Here is a 17218-nt window from a genome sequence, read left to right as displayed (position 1 = left end):
TTTACATGTAGACAGTTTATCTGTTTCAGCTGAGGTAAATATGCTTTCTTTCTTCATGTTTTTCTCTTTCTTGGTTTTGTCCTTTTTTGATAGATTTTGAGAAGGAAAGATGTCCAGTCATTAAAATTTCAAAAGTGCTACTAAGAATGTTTAACTTTCTTATAAACAACTGCAGTTGTGCTGACTGTAATATATTACTCACTATAATGTGATTTTAATTCTGTTATAATAGATTTGTCTGGTTTTAACTGCTATTGATATTCTATTTTCTGTATTATTGGATAACTTCAAATTGTATCACAAAATTGCCCTTTTTTGTAAAAATCACATTTAGGTAAAGAAGAAGAGTAAATATAAATGTTTCCATCTTAAAAAGAAAGGTTTGACACTGAATTTAAATATTTCATTATTGAATTATTTGCTATAATTAATATTATCACTTAAAATTGTTTAATTAGAAATACTTGAAATAGATTTATAATTCTAGCATGCGTGTGGCAAGAAAGTCAACTGAAAAAATGACCTAGAGATACACTCGTAAGAATTGATATTAGATCAAATAAAGTGACATGTGAGCGCCACTTAAATTAAATATCTCTTTAACAGTGTTGATTTTTTATTCTGATTGTGCTGCTTAGGTGGAACAGGTGAAAAAGTCTGCTTTTAATTTTAAATCAGGAGTAGTTGGTACAGTTTTAAATTTGACATTTATCACTTTTACTGTGTGTGAGACTTCTGTCATGTCTTGCATTTGGAATAAAATGTTGTAGTGATTAAAAAAAATAGAATCTTGGCATTTACTTGTTGGGAGGGGAGGAGAGAATATTTACAGCTGTAAGGGACCAACAGCGATGATCTAGCACAACTGACAATTTCAGGACTGACTAAAAACTAAAGAACTTAGTTAAATGCTTTGTGGGAGAATCAACAGGCCTGTTGAATCACCTTCTTGTTAAGGAAATATATCTTCATATCCAGTTAAATCTTGTTCTTGTTAAATTTCATCACTTCTTTTGCTTTAAGAGAGTCAAGAGCACTTCCAAGTCTAGTGTCATCTGTAAGTACATCATGGCTGGATCAAAACTAGAATTGGAATATCCATGTAACTAATAAATAGTCCAGGGGAAGTTCAGATTTGGTCATAAACCCATATAGAAAAACATGACAGGAAATTATATTTATAATGTATTTAAAATACTAATCTTACTTGACTGTTATTCATTCAGGAAACTTCTGGACAGTTCTGATACATTATGAAGATATTTGAAAAACCTATAGATCCCTCCACAGTGAATGCCAAGTGGTAGATGTAAATTACTGCAGTGAATCTCTCGTGTCAATCCCAGACACTGAATCACACCATCTCTATTTGTCAATAAAATCATATAATCTTCCTTACTGTCTGCCTATCAACATCTGAGCTCAGATAGGCTTTCCGCCTATTTTGTCTCTACAGCATCAAAGCCACTCTTAGCAAATGCACTGACTTCTGTCATGTTCTGAAATCTGACATCTGACTGCAGCTGATGCTTCAGTGAAGGATACTGATCTTTCACTACAGTTGAGGGATCCATCTTTTCTGCATCTATTGGGATTTATTTGGGAATTAATGACTCACTACTCACACAAAAGGACACACATTGATACATACATGAAAATAAATAAAGTACCTTTAGATAGCATGACATGATTTTTTAAAGGAATATATTGTAACTTATTTACTTCCTTGAGAATTTAATTACCTTTAATATGATTTGATCATATATTGATTCATACCTGGTTTTCATGGACAAAAATAGATAAATACTTTTCTCAACTCCTTCCTGATTGTGACTGGAGCAATCTATATCCTTACAATCAGAAGTATATCTGGGGGTCAGAGAAAGCAGCCTTATGGTATACGTCCCTCTGTAAATCATTACACAGTGGTCCCTTCAACTCTAGAAAGTAATAGACTTTAGAAAGTCCAGAGGACACAGGTGAGATGCAATTGCTTCTCCTAGAGGAACAGAGTGATGTATGGAGGTTCCAGGAGCTGAGAAAAATGGGATGGTGGCAACCACTGTGTGGATTTTGTAATAGCACTGTCCAGAAAAGACTTCTGTGAACAATGCTGTTTTGTCATCCAATAAGTGAAGACATTTAAATATTAGATGCGGAAGTCTATTGGTTATGAAACCAAATAATAATAGTTTATATTTTCAAAAGAGTCTGTGGACACCACTTCATCACAGAATTATAGTTTGTTTGGATTGAAAGGAACGATTCAAGATAATCAAGTCCAATCATTCTGCCATGGATGGGGAGATCTTTCCCTAAATCAGGGTGCCCAAAGCTATGTCCAATCTGCTCTTAAATAGTTCCAGCCATGGGGCATTCACAATTTCTCTGGACAATCTGTCCCCTTGTCTTACCATCCTCATCATAAAGTATTTCCTCCTTATGCTCCATCTAAATATAGACTTGTTCAGTTTAACACCATTTCTTCTTGTCTTGTACTTTCAGGTCTTGGAAAAGAAATCCTTCTTCATCTTTCTTATAAGTCCTTTTTAACTATTTCTTTCTTTCTCACTCATATTTTCTATTTATCTCCTATTATTTTTTTCTTCTTTCCTGCAGATTGTTATATCTGTACACTACTCTCACAAAGTATAACCAGAAACCCTCCCATGGAAATTGAAGAGATTTATACACATTTTCAGTCTGACTAAAAAAGGTTTGAGTATTACAAGTTCCAAAGTGGAAGTCTTTTCATTAGCAAGACTATTTTTCAGAAGAAGACAAAAAGCTCTCCACATATGCTTGCACATCCTTATGCCCATATTCATACACAGCACAATACATGTGAAAACTATAGATGATAGGTATCATGGCAGAATACTAGAGCAAAACTTTTTATAGTTTTTTTTTCTTATATGAGGGAAGGAATCAAACTTTGAGAGTTGATTCTGTCTCCTCTAACTACATAGGACAAAGCTAAGAGTTTTTTGTTTTATATTTACAAAGCATTGTGTATAGCTTGTACCCTTGTAATGCATTTTTCTATTACAATAAAAAGAGCTGGAAAAAAAAATTGAATAGTGGCACCTTGACCGGCTCTGATCAACCAGATGGTGCAGAAGTCTGACCATGTCTAATATGCAATCTCAGACATCTTGACACTTAGATACAGTTTAGAAATTGGGGTACATAGTGTCTTTGAACCAGACTGATCAAATTTTTTTAAAATATTTTTTCAGTGAAGAGTACATTGAAATGTTACATCTCCTATCACTGCTTCAGAAGCAAGTCTGACCTCCCTTCTAATAAGGCTTGACACAGCATCATGAAAAAAGCAGGAGCCAGCTAAATTGTTGGAAAAACCCTGCCTTTAGTTAATGCTGAGAAAATCCCACAGAAGTTAGCTGGGTTATACAGTTATTGTGGAAGGAGATTAGTTTGCCTTGTTTCGCCAAAAGTATTAAAAAATAAAGAATGAGAAATCAAAAAGTTCATGAACATGATACACACACACTCCTAAATAATATTTAGGAGGGCTTTTTAAATAATAGATAACCATTCCAGCAGAAAAAAATACTGAAAAAACCTGTTAAATTTCAGTGTTGTTTCATAATATTTAACAACTGCTAAGCCTTAATTAGTATGTTTGCAGTATAGGTTTTGCAACACATTTTAAAACCTACATAAATAGGAATTCTGAAATTGGATGATTACACCAATCCCATCTCTAAGTCTGAAAAAGTCTACTTAGGTGATCAAGCCATGTAGTTAGATATTCATTAATATCTGAGAGGTAGTAACTGAGAAATCACTAAAACTGTTCTGGTTCTTAAAGTCTGGGGGAGGTTTACATATTCCACTGAAGCACGGTGTATTTGTCAAAGCATGCATTTCTGAATCCTAATTGTAAAGATTTTAATTTCACAGGAGCATACTCAAATACATATTTGAAGGCAAGATTCTCCCAACTTCATAGGAAAGGATGAGGAAAAACCATTAGCAGAGACCAAAAGAGTAAATCTGTGACAACACATCTCTCCAAGCAGCTATTAAGACATATCTTCGCTGCATGCACAACAGGAGAAAGCCATTCTTCTGTATAATCAAATTACAGGGCCACACAGCTGCTTCTATCAGGACCAACAGTTACAGCCTACAATCTGGATATTTTCCATTCAATGCATGTACCTCCATTCCAGGGAATTTCCCAATTGTTTTAATAGGATGACCAACCAGAGATTAGCCTTTATCATTTAAAATGTTAATATGCTAGAGAAATAGCCAAAAAATTATTCAGACTTAAGTGTGTGTTTCCAGCATTATCTCACATTAGAGGGTTAATTACTTTCTTGTTCTTATTATAGAACTGCATTCTGTTGCTAAGGAAACCAATGATTTCTCCATGTCTACAAGCACTTGAATCATATTTTGGTTTCTTTGTTTTCAGGGATGTTTTCTGGAAGGTTTTGCTGGTTTTGCTGCTGTTGTTTTTCATGTATGTTAAATCAGAAAAGGAGAAATAACATCAAGGATTAAAAATGGAAAATACAAGCTGCCCTAGTAACTGCCAGACTTGTGATGGGAAGGCATAACAGTGTGTTGTCTGTGGGGAAAAGAGCTGTGGGCTGTCTTTAGTTGTTTCCTGACAGAAAAGGAAATTTGAAACAGTGAGCATGCACTGACTGAGCCCTGAAATGGGTGCTGACTCACATCAGTCAGCTCAAGCTGCTCTGCCCACTGACCACAGCCAACCACCTTTCATATTACATTCTTATTCAATATGAAAAAGTATATATATAATGATGGGAAACATTCAAGTCAGCTCCAACTGCAGCAGATCTGGAATCAGGGAACCTGAATATAGATAATTTTTCTGCTACAGCCACTCTTGTAATGTGCAAATTATCTGAAACTTAGGAGTAGTTTATGACAATGTGCTCTATTGCATGCAACTAAATTATCTCAAGGGAATGAATGGTAGGCCACTAAACAGAAAGATCTGAGGATCCAGCTGAGGAACGGTTTTAGCATCAAGATTAAAATTAAACGAAGGGATTCGTGTAAAGAAAGGAAACTGTGGAATTACTTTGAAGAACAGTGTATTGAACATTGATCCTGGAAAACAAAATTTAGCTGAATATAATATTTTACATTATCTAGAGACAATTTCAATTCTTTGATGCCTTTTGTATTGTAGTGCTTAAAGCATTATGTTACCCACTTTTCCACAAGGCAAAGAATATTATCCAACATTGCAATACATAAGAAAATGTGAACACTATAAGTTTGCTATAATTTTGCCTGGCAAATTGTAACTAGTATTTAGCAGTAAAATTGGAAACTGAAGGACTTCAGAAACTCTCCCCAAGTGGTTCTAAATCAAGTATGCTTATTTCTGTCTCTTACAAGGAATGTTATGAATATGCTTAGCCACAGGAACATATATAGCATCATAAAGGGGAAGCAGAATAAATAAATAAAAGCCAAACCAAAAAAATCCTTACATTTCTTCTTTGGAAGGATTCATAGAATAAGAATTAGATTGGCACATTTAGTCATTTGGCTGTATTTAAAGACTCTAAACCTATCAAAAAAGCATGTCTGTTTGTCAGTACAACCCTTTATGTGAATAAGGGCCTGAAGTGATGACATTTTTACAGGCTTACAAGTATGTGCTAGCTCGAGGGCAAACCCATTCCAAGACCTCCAGTTAACTATTCCTCTGCCTATTTCTCCTATTGACACCTGCTTCTGCAGCAGTGTTTCTTGGGGCTTCTTACTGGACTCCAGCCTAAGATAGTCAGAGAGCAAAAGGTGCTCTCTGAACAACTCACCCTGAGCATCTTAACTGGTACATCATGAGACATGCAAATATTCAAATACAGCAAGGATGTCTTGAGATCTGTTTGTTGTCCTAAATTAATACAATTATCATAACACTGATTAGCTAGATTATAGGATATTCTGGCCAAAATGGAACAATCCAAATGGCTCCTACAGAAAGAAATCTGGAGATATAGGTCAATGGCAATTTGAATATGTCAGTCATAGGTCCTGGCAGGCCAAGGGCCCTGGGAGACATCAAGAAAATTATCACCAGCTGGTCAAGGGAGGTCACTGTCAACTCTGCTGGTGCTCTACTCTGTGCTGGTACAGCCTCACTTTGAGTAGTGTGTGCAGTTTTGGCACCACAATACAAGAAGGATTTAAAGTTATAAGAGTGTGTATAGAGCAGGGTGATCAAAATGGTGAAAGGCCTTGGGGGCAAGACTTAGAAAGGTTTAGCTGAAGTCCCTTGGCTTGTTCAGCTTAGAGAGGAGACAGCTGAGGGGAGAGCTCATAGCAGTCTACAGCTTTCTCAGAGGCAGATGTGGAGGGGAAGGTGCTGATCTCCTCTTTCTGGCGGCAGTCTTTGAGCAAATGGAATGAAGCTGCATTGGGGAAAGTTCAGACTGGACATTAGAAAAAGCTTCTTCACTGAGAGGGTGTTGGGCACTAGAACAGTTTCTTCAGAGAAGTAGATACGTCATGAAGCCTGTCAGAGTTCAGGGAGCATCTGAATGATGTTCTTGATCACATAGTCTATTTTTAGGTAGTTCTGTGAGAGGGAATTGGATTTGGTGATCCTTATGGGTATTTTCCAACCTGAGATAGTCTAGAATAATTTCACTTTGTGGAATAGTTAAATATTTTCTGGAATTATAAGGAAGATGATAAAAGTAAGATATTAAGCAAATTTATCAATTGCAGCTGAAACTGTTTTTTGAAGCTTGAATTCATGGATGTTGCTGGAAGCCAAATTATTTTAGAGGTGGGATTTTTCCAGCAATGTGTGGGTACTACTTTAGGGTTTTGCTCAATAAATAGACTTTTATGAAATCTGTTTTTAATCATGTAAGATTCATAGTTTGTAAGATTTCTCAGAACTATATTCAGAGCTGTTACTTGTAATGGAAGGCTTAGCTTTTTGGAAAATTCTTTTCAGAGCTGTTGAAGAGCTTGTCCAGATCTCTTTAGGAACAAATTCCCTCTCATCTGCTCCATAGCTACTGTTTATGGTGGAAGTGAGAAAGTTTCCACCTACTCATGATGTTTTTTCTAAGTATAATATACATTATAAAGGATTTGTTTCTTTTTTCCCCAGGTTCTTCTTGAGTTTTATCAAACTTCCCTTTATATTTCAGTAGTTGATTAGGCATGTTAGTAATGAACTACATATAAAATGATGTCTTGCATCATTAGCCCTTTTAATGCATTAAAATATTCTTCAGATCATACATGACAACCACCTGAAATGTGCTTTCTTAGTATTTTCTAATCAATCTTTAAAATAATGTATAGTGACAGAATTCTTAGAAGCGAAGTGCAAAGGCAAATGAGAAAAGCATGGATATAAAAATGAGTTGTACTTTCTATTTAAATATCTGAAAGTGGATGTTACAATTCACAGTACATAGAAATTGCTCAGATATTCAGGACAGGAAACAATATGCGTTTAATATAGATTATGTAATCAAAGCCCAGATTTACTGCTGCACTTCAGTTACTTGGTGTGGCTCCAGTGACACAAAGCAGTCACAAACTGATCTTTGGAAGCTGTTTCAGTGACATTTATAGCTGAATTTCAGAATGTTCCCAATCTTCATTTTAGCAACAAAAATTCTTGAGCAACTAATTCCGACATGGCAGTCCCCATTAAGTAATTAATATGAATCAGCAGCTACAATGCAATATGCAATTGCACATGCCTACATTCTCATAATTAATGGTTAAATAACTGCAGTTACTCAGCTACCATGATAAAAACTGTGCTGAATATGATAATTTTTTGTGGTGAGAATAAACGGAACTGCTATAGCATCTCAAATATTTCTTTTGTTTCGGCTTTTTGTTTTTGTGACAAAGGCGGTGAGATTTGTGGATGAGTATTTACTCGGCAAACAGAACCTGTCAGGTCATCTCTGAAAAGTTTCGTTCTGGTTTTTATTATGTATTTTAGTACTGAAATAATAAACTGTAGAGACTATAGATCTTTTCTAAATATCTTCTTTTAAAGGAAACCAAAGCAAACCAAAAACTCTAGTGGGCTGAGTTGATTCCAGTGTCAAGAATGGTAGCAGATAACAAGCTGAGGGAATAGCTAAATAATAGCTACACACGTTCCTGCCTTTACACCTTCCAGGACAGAGAAATATGGATTTTACTCTTCCACAGGAAAAAAAAAGAAAGCCTGAAACAACACTGATGCCTTGCGAAGGCTGACCTAGAACAGAGGCTAGACGGACTTAAAGAATAAAATAGGTATTTATTAAAAGGCCTTAATGGATATACCTTGGGCAGTACAAGAGCCTGGCCAGGGCTACGCCCAAGATGAACCCAAAATGGTCACCAAATGTATGACCAGTCACAAGGTCTCTCAGTTTTATAAGTTCTGGTCCATCAGCATATTGGAGTTATTGTCCAGTTACAGCTTTAGGTTATGAAGCCCCATCCTTCTTGTTTTTCTCTCTTCAGTCCACACTGTTTGTGCTCTTGGGCCTGAAATTTGGGTGGATGTCCTTCGTCCGAAGCTAGGAAAGGAATTGTTTTGTCTAGCTACTCTGTGAAGAGAGCTTACCATTTCTTAATATGAAGCTCAGAACTACATGCTAAAGTAGTACAGAATCTGAGAAATATAAAAGCTATTCACCATTCTGTTTACTGCCAAATGAAAAGTATTCATTAAAGCAATATGAAAGTCTTCTAATTCCAGATTTTTAAAATATGTGAGATTTAAATCTGACATACTGTTTTAGCTCTAACATTAGTTCATTTTTCTCCATTTGTAACATGGGCTAAATGAAGCATCTAACCCAGCCATGAATTTCATTGCTCTTTTGAGTTCAGCAAATGAACAGTCTTAATTTTATTAAACCTTATATTTTAGTGGATTGGCCACAACCAGAGAGGAGAATTGCACTTGCTGTTTTACAAAAATATTGAAAGAAGAGTGTTCCTTAACTTGCACCAAACCTACTAATCTAGTCAATAATTCAGACTGGCCAAAGGACAAAGTAATTGCCTGCAGCTATTGCAGTAATTATTCAACAGGACAAACAAGATCCTTACTTCAAATAACTGCTCTCACTGTTTCTAGTAGGTCTGTTACATATGGAATGCATTTTGAAAATGTAATAAACCATCATCCTTCATGTGTAGCTTGACACCTTCTGAATTATGGACTCAAAGTCTTGAGGCTTTAAAAAGGAAAGGTGGGGTCTTCAAGCAAAATAAGATCAATATAGACAATGCATGTATTCATTCAACTGTACATAAAGTGTTTGCAGCAGATTACCTCTGCATTCTGAAGCAAATAATACTTTTGAACCTGTACAGACTTCTGTTCACTTTGATCATTTGAATAAGCAAACAAAGCTCCCAAAATACCAACTGTAGAAAAGCAACAGCAACACACGGAATTAAGATGCTTACAAATAAGGAAGGAGACCCAATCCACATAAGCTGGAATCAAAGACTTTTCAAAGACTTCAAGGATCTTCTTGACTACTTCTTTCTTACTAGGGTAGCTTAGGTGGAAGAAATACAGATCTGGGTGTTTAAACATAAGAAGTAGCTCCCATTGGCAGGCAGAGAGAGCCATCTTAGGCGTCACAAGATTTCTGTCAGGATGAACTAAATCACTACAAATCACGTGAATCAAGCATTGTTGTTGTTCACCCAGATTTTTTTCTTTTTTTTAGACCTCATCCCACAATTAAGCACCTAAATTACACACTTGTGCTTCTAAAACATTTAAACGGCTTTTTTTTCATGTATCATCTCCAGATAAAATCTTGTTTCAAGGCTCACTTTCAATCATGAAGTATTTCCTTTCACCTTTTTGAATGATTATTCTTATCTCACTGGAGAGTTGTTTTGGCCTGCTGGTGTGTGTTTTTTACATCAATAGGTGAAATTTTTATCTCATTGGAGGTGCCTAGTTTTTTCTGATTTCATAGCAGGAAGCATGATACTCAAATACTTGGACTAGTTTACCTAGAAGTTTTAAGGTCTTGGCCTTATCATGGACTACGGTCTGGCTGTTTCTTGCCCCCATCAAGAGATTTGTGTTTTACTCAAAGAAAGTAGGAAGATATGAGCAATGTGCGCAGTAAGGCCATCAAAAAAAAAAAAAAAAAAAAAAAAAGAAGGGATGAGATGATTCAATATTAATGACCAACTTTTACAAAAATGAGGATTGGATTTATCTTCTTAAAAATTAATCATAAAAGTAAAGTGCTTGTGGGAGGAGTGTCATCATTCCAGGCTACATGTGCATTCAGTGAGGACAAGCTGACAACTTTCAGAGATGTTTTGTCCACTTAGGATAGGATTAAACAGCTGATCTCTCCCTTAAGGTGATGCAAGGCTGACAATTCTTCTAACACTGGCATATGAGTTTATTGCCTAAACTGTTTAGGATATGAATTCTGGGTCTTCCTAGCATTAGACTGTTTAAAATATCCTTCATAAAAAATAGATTCCTCTTTATCCAGTGACTTTTTCTACATACTTACTCCTATTTGTGGAATTTTGAACACACTGAAGACATGGCTCAAAATTCTGAGGAACTCAACAGAACCAAATTTTTTTTATTTTATTGTAGAACATGAAGGCATATTCTGAAGAGTAGTAACATATCATGCCAATAATTTTTCATTGTGATTATGTGATACAGCTTTTTCTGCCGAATGCTTAAGTTGAATTTGCATAGAAAGAATAAAATTCCTAAAATACATATGTAGATGTGTCCCAGCTAGAAAATTTCACCTTGGGAGTTTCTACATTCCTGAGCAACAAGAAATAGCTGCTGGTTAATTCTGTCCTTCTGGCATGACTCAATAACAGAGTAATGATGTGCTTGAGATGTCATTAAAAGTCTGAACAATAGTTCTATAAGTTCTCCTATTGAAATAGCCTGGAAAACACTTGAAAATCCTTATGTCTTGTTGTATCTCCATATTCTTCTGCAGAAATAGGCTGGGAAAAAAATAAACAATAAACTGAAACTTTTTTTTTTTTTTCTACCCGGTAAAGAGTTTCACAATACTCAAGAAGTCTTGGGACATACTATGCATATGATTATTTTGATTCATAACTGCTATGTCAGGACATAGCATCCTATAAAGTGTGTTTTCTGTGAGAATTATACCAAAAAAAAGAAATACCTATGGGAAAAGAGCTATTAAATTTATCTACATGAAAGATGAAACAACAAAATGTTTAGAAAGGTATCTACAGATATTTTTATTTTTCATATTTTTAATTCATAGTTCTTTGTAGAACTTGGAGCAAGAAACAGCCCCTGGCTAAATTTATTGAGAAATTAAATATAGTACAAAAAATATTTATCATTTACTATCTAGAGGACTGTTTCAGAATAGATCCTCTATTGTATAAGGAGAAATACTGAAAATTAAAAGCACTTTTCACAGGTGTGTATGTATTTTTCACCTTAAGAGGGATCACTTTCCAATCATTATTTAGAATCGCACAAAACAAGGGAAAAGCCCCATTTTACCCTTTTGTGATAGTTCATTCAAAGGCAAATGGTTTCATCTTCTTTCCCTAAAAAGATACATAAAATAAAGTCGTCTTACTCATCAGGCTCTTTGTCAAATCTGGCTGTTAAGCACTAAAAGTCTGCTGTAGTAATCTGAGCACTACCAGAAAAATTATTTAACAGAAAGTAGGAGAACACATTGGTATTTTGTTTTCAATATTAGTTCTTTTATGAATTTAGATTATGTAAAAGTAAGAAGAAAAAAGAGGCACTTATTTTAATGTCAAGTATAGAAAGAGTAAAATATTTTTCCTTGCGTTTGGGAGGAGAGGAAAAAAATTATGCAACTGCAGACAACCAATTTTAGCAGTGAAAAACATGTTTCTCACAGGGTGAGAGCTGCTATAAAATTGAAACTGTTTTCAAATGGATTCTAAGGTAAAGCTAAAAATTCCATCTATCCTGACTCCATGAGTGGCTATATTTTTAATTCCTTCAGATATTGATTCCCTCTTCCCTTCATTGTTTGGAATTACAATAAATATGAAAATGTGAGTCTTGGGCAAAAGTAACAGCTGAATGCTTCTGGAATATTAGTGACATTTGTGCAGACTTCACTGAATATAAGATGAGCTCAAGCTGTCATGCTCTGCAGTATGTTTAGTATCCACAAGACTCTCAATGTTGTTTGATTTTATTGCAGTTAATAATCAGGGAATTTATTTTAACACTTGAGAATTTGGGTTGCTTTTTGCTTTTAAATTTTGGGGTTTTTTTGTTGTTTTTAAGTTTTTATTTTCTAAATTTTTGTTCTGAGGTTAAAAAAAAAGAAAAAAGCTTAACACTGGTTAGTTAAAAGTGCACTAGGCAGCAATTGTCAGAAATAAAAAATGCAGTAATAGTCTAACCTTTTTACAAGTATATTACTCACTCTTCCCTGGTAAAAAGTACTAAATTCCTGAATCAGTCCAGTTGGTGTTGGGCCCAGATTCATGGTGACAAATGTATCCTCATGTCATCTGACATCTGATCCTCTTTTGCATAAAATATTAATACACAAATTTTTCAATTACTCATTGTCTCTGAATACCCTTACTAGAAAAAGAGTTTTTATCATGAAAGAGGAAGAAACCAATGTCCTGAAAGTTAAGCAACGCCCCAGTACTCCTAGCCAAGTCTGATAAACCTAATAAATATTACCATCAAGTAGAGATTCTTCCCTCCTACTCAGCTCAATTGCAGTACAGTCTGGAGGTTTTAGAGCTCATTCTAGGCCATAGTGCTATAACAAAGACACCCATAAGGTTTTTAACTTGGCAGAATAACTAACTGAGCAGAGGAAAAGGTCATTGAACGTCATTTTCTTTTGAACCTTCAAGCTACCAGCCAGCCTGGTGGATGGTTTCTAGACTCCCTTCGTCAGCAGTTGCTGCAAATAGAAGTGGGACTAAGAGACCTACTGATTGATCTCCATGTAGCATTCCACTCTCCTGCTTTTTTTGTACCTTTTGACTGAATAAAAATGCAACCATACAGGACCATAAGTCACTAAAAATATTTTCATTCCAATAGTTCAAGTATGATATAGTTTCAGAGTTAATGAGTTAATGATTAATCTCTGCTGTAATAACTTCTAAGTATCTACATATTCTAAATAATCTGATTCCATAGCATAACTGGACATATCTCTCATTAAGTGTAAGATTTCCCAAGATATTTTATGAAGCATTGTTCTCTCAGTTATGGTGTCAAGAGAACATCAAGACTTTTGAAAAGCTGTTTGTAACCATGCAATTAACCTTAAAGAAATGTTATGGGACAAAGCATAGCTTTACACTAGTAAGTGATTGTGACTAATGCAGGCTCATCACAAATGTGTTTAGGCAAGTGACTAGTATAAACACAAAAGATGAGGAGACCCTCATTAAGTGAACTGATCATGCTTGGAAACACTAGTTTTTATAGTATAAAGTATACTTTTTGGCAATCTAGATGAAACCTTTTTAAAACACTCTTTATGTAAATTCTGTTGTTGATGTTTGTTCTGATAACTGTCTAAGCATTTGTATTAGTTAATATTTTCTTACCTTTGCCTCAGAGGTAATTACAATAAAATAATTATGTTCACTAAGTAACTATTATTTATATTCTGCTCAAGATTTTTATTGTTATAATAGATGCTAACATTAAGAAAAGAAGAAAATTAAGTAAGATTTAGGCTAAATACAAAGAATCAAAAGAAGCTGATCACAATTGTATAAATCTATGCGCTAAAAACTACAATAGTGTACCACATTTTAAAAACAAAAAACTCAACAGTGTTTCAGGGCTGCTTCTGATTTATTAAAGTTATAGCAGAGAAGAGAGCTTAAAAGTTCCTAACGCCTATCAACATCATCCTGCTTTTAGTTGGGTGTCCAGATAAAGATTAAGGAACGCAACTTAGACATCGTGCTGTGACAATTTTCACTTCTGTCCTTTTACTCTCTCCTGTTATGCCTAGTGCCAGAAAAAAAACTGGAGGAAACATAACTATTTAATAAAGTACAGAAAAAGGAAAATGCTCAGAATTCCAGCTGGGTTTTCCACTTTGCTGGTAATTATCAAAAGTGCCTACCCACAACTGGAAATTAGAAGAGAAACTGCTGTTATTTTCATTTCCCTGCTCTCTATGCTGCTTTTCTTATCCACAGTAGCCCCCTAAACAAGTTATCCAAAACCAACAAGCTGTGAGGTTCAGCTACTGTACAGTCATTTCAAAAGCACTTTTGAAGGCAATACTTCCCTCCAGACATTAACTTTTCTGCCACTACATAACATGCCAAAGGAAAGATGGCACTCTACAGAAATGCAGAAACCAAAAAATAAAATTTAAAAAAGGACAAATGAAATGGTGAAGTATTGCTGCAAAGGTGTAAAGACGTCTGGCTAATTGAACATTACATATGTTATGGTGAACATATCAGAGTTTTTTATTGTGCCATGTGTCAGAAGATGGTACGGAGTTCATCGTTGTCATATGCCAGCTCATTGGCAGTAATTACCTGGAAAGACAGGGAAAATCAGTGGATTAATTTGCTGTCCAACTCTGGCAATGCAGCTAAAAACTGTCTTCCTCCTTTTTCTTGAATGTGGAGAAGATGGTCCAGCAAGCTGAAGTGGAAAAAGTTCTACTCTCCCCCTATATGGAGCAGTGACTCAGTAAGTGATCCTGTGAGCAAGAGAGAGAATACAGTGGGTATACATTGGGTACATGGTTCTGGTACTGTGACCAGAACTAGAAGGACCCTGCCTCCAGCAAGGAGGTGTGCTCTGAATTGAAGCCCCAAGCAGCCCAAGTCAAACATAATGGGGAAGGCCAGTTCCTGGAACCACTGCACTACCTTCACTGAGTGCTGGGCATGGGCCTCAGGCACTTCTCTTAAAAGCCTGCTGGTACATCAGAGTAAAAGACATAAAAGATCAGAAAATATTCCTGTCTGACCACGAAAGGTAACACTCCAGACAGTCAGATTAGACTCCCTTTCAGGTCGGTGGAGAGAGATAAGCACATTGAAGAAGCAGTTCAGATCACATGTAAGATAAAAGTAGCTTCTCTCTACCTAATTCTGTTGACTAGAGTCGGAAGTCAAGCTGACTAGGCTCCTAATTTAGGTATTAAGTATATAGCTGAGTAGGAAAAATTTGATCTCCATGCTTGTATTTTAGCCTGTTTGAACTGGCAAGTAGAAGGATCACTGTTGCAATAAGATAATAAAATTATGTTCTTCTCACTGTTCCTTCTTTTTTTATAATTTATTTTGATAATAAATACTATTTCCTTTTGTGTATTTCACAAAGATATCCATTGTATTGAATTAATGTGAAACATAAACATCCACTGTTGCTTAAAACAACAACACAAGGAGAGAAAACTTGAAGTTTCCACTGCTCTCTGTCTTTACTGTGAATTCTGTTTAAACAGTACTATGACCTTGAACCTAGTTTTAGTTTCTACAAAATGAGCTCCTACTGATTTTTTGAATAATACAAAGGCTTTATTTTTTCAAAAAGTCTTTCAAGAGGAGCATAAAGGGCAAAGCAGGATGTTAGATGACTGTCCACATGATCATCTATTTAATTTCAGTGTCATTGCATAAAGAAATATTACAATGTTATAAAGTTACATATACAGCTTATATACAAATAAATAGTCTTATAAAATGCAAATATTATATGGCATTCAGTATTAGAGGAGAAGTCTAATGCTCTGTAAAATAACCTAAAGCCATCATTTTAACTAGCTGAATCTTCTTAGTTAGACTGAGATAAAATTATATTATAAATAATGATCAATAAATTAAAAGTGAATTAAATTAAAATCACCTATAAAACTGAATTATAGGTGTGAGATCTTTTAGGAAAGCATGTAAAATACTAACTTTTTTTCTAATAAATATTGAATCTTTTTACAGGCAAAACTTGAACTTTTGGGAGAGTGAAATGACATGATGGGTGACAGAAGGAAATGCAGTACTGCAAACATAGTGCATCTGCATCTTAGCAAAGCATTTGGTTGAGAGTCATGTGAAATATTACTCTGAAAAATCGAATTTCCTTGGATATGAACTGTATGATATAGCATGAAAAGTAGCTCAATAGCCATAAACAGTAGTTAATGATGAACGACAACTTACCAGATAGGAAGAGATGTCTAGGGGCATACCAGTGTAGAATATTTCAGCCTCCTTCTTTATCTGACATCTTCATTATTAATTTAAAAGAAGTTCAGATATCATATTAATGAAACTCACAGATGATGCTAAATTGAGATGTGATGCAAACAGAGAGAATGACAAAGAATAAAATAGCAGGGCACTAAGCATGAATCCACGTAGATAGTAAGTATGTCCTATGTCTCAAGTGGTTTGTTATACTGTATGTTCTACACAAGTTTCTTGAGACTTATTTCCCTGCTTCCAAATTGGCCCTAAAAACTTTTCATTGTCATCAGAGACAATAAAATATCTATAGTAATCCATAAGAAATATAATTTTTTTTTTTGCATAATCAGAAACAAATATATATGATAGATATCTGTACAGGTGTCCACATCAAGAGAGAAAAAGGAACTTTTTAACATACTACTTGTTGGGCATTTAAATATGTTAAATATGGAACACAACAAAGAAACTTTTGATGTTATAGAATAACATATTTAGCATGAAACATATTCTGCCTAACTAACAATACAAAAATGCTGTAATTATAGGGAAAACATTCATTCACCCCTGTTTTTTGCACATAGGAAGAAATAACTTTTTTTTTTTTACTGGAACAATTGAGGGTTACTGTATGATACATTTCCTTATATTCAGGGTGGGTTTTTTTTTGTTTTAGCTGACTTTCCATCTCCTAGTGACATACAGTAATATATTTCTTGTCTGTATAGACATGCCTTTGCACCCACATTGAGCTATTGCCTTCAGTCAGGTTCACTAAGGAAGCAAAATCACTTTTCTTTTTTGCTTCTTTCTTCCTTTCCCATGAGGATCATATTGCAGGATCAGGTATTGTGATCTTACAATACAAGCTCAGTGTTGCCGTTGAAATCAAACACTATTCTTAACAGAACACAAGTACTGAAGATTGCACAAAGAGCATTAAATTCCAACAGAACTATTATCCCCTGGCAAT

Source organism: Melozone crissalis, unplaced genomic scaffold (genome assembly GCF_028551555.1).
Source record: "Melozone crissalis strain CALT ecotype California unplaced genomic scaffold, PUWL_Pcris_2 ptg000013l_1, whole genome shotgun sequence".
Taxonomy (NCBI): Eukaryota; Metazoa; Chordata; class Aves; order Passeriformes; family Passerellidae; genus Melozone; species Melozone crissalis.
The sequence above is the reverse complement of the archived record's forward strand: the minus strand, read 5'-3'. Positions refer to the sequence as shown.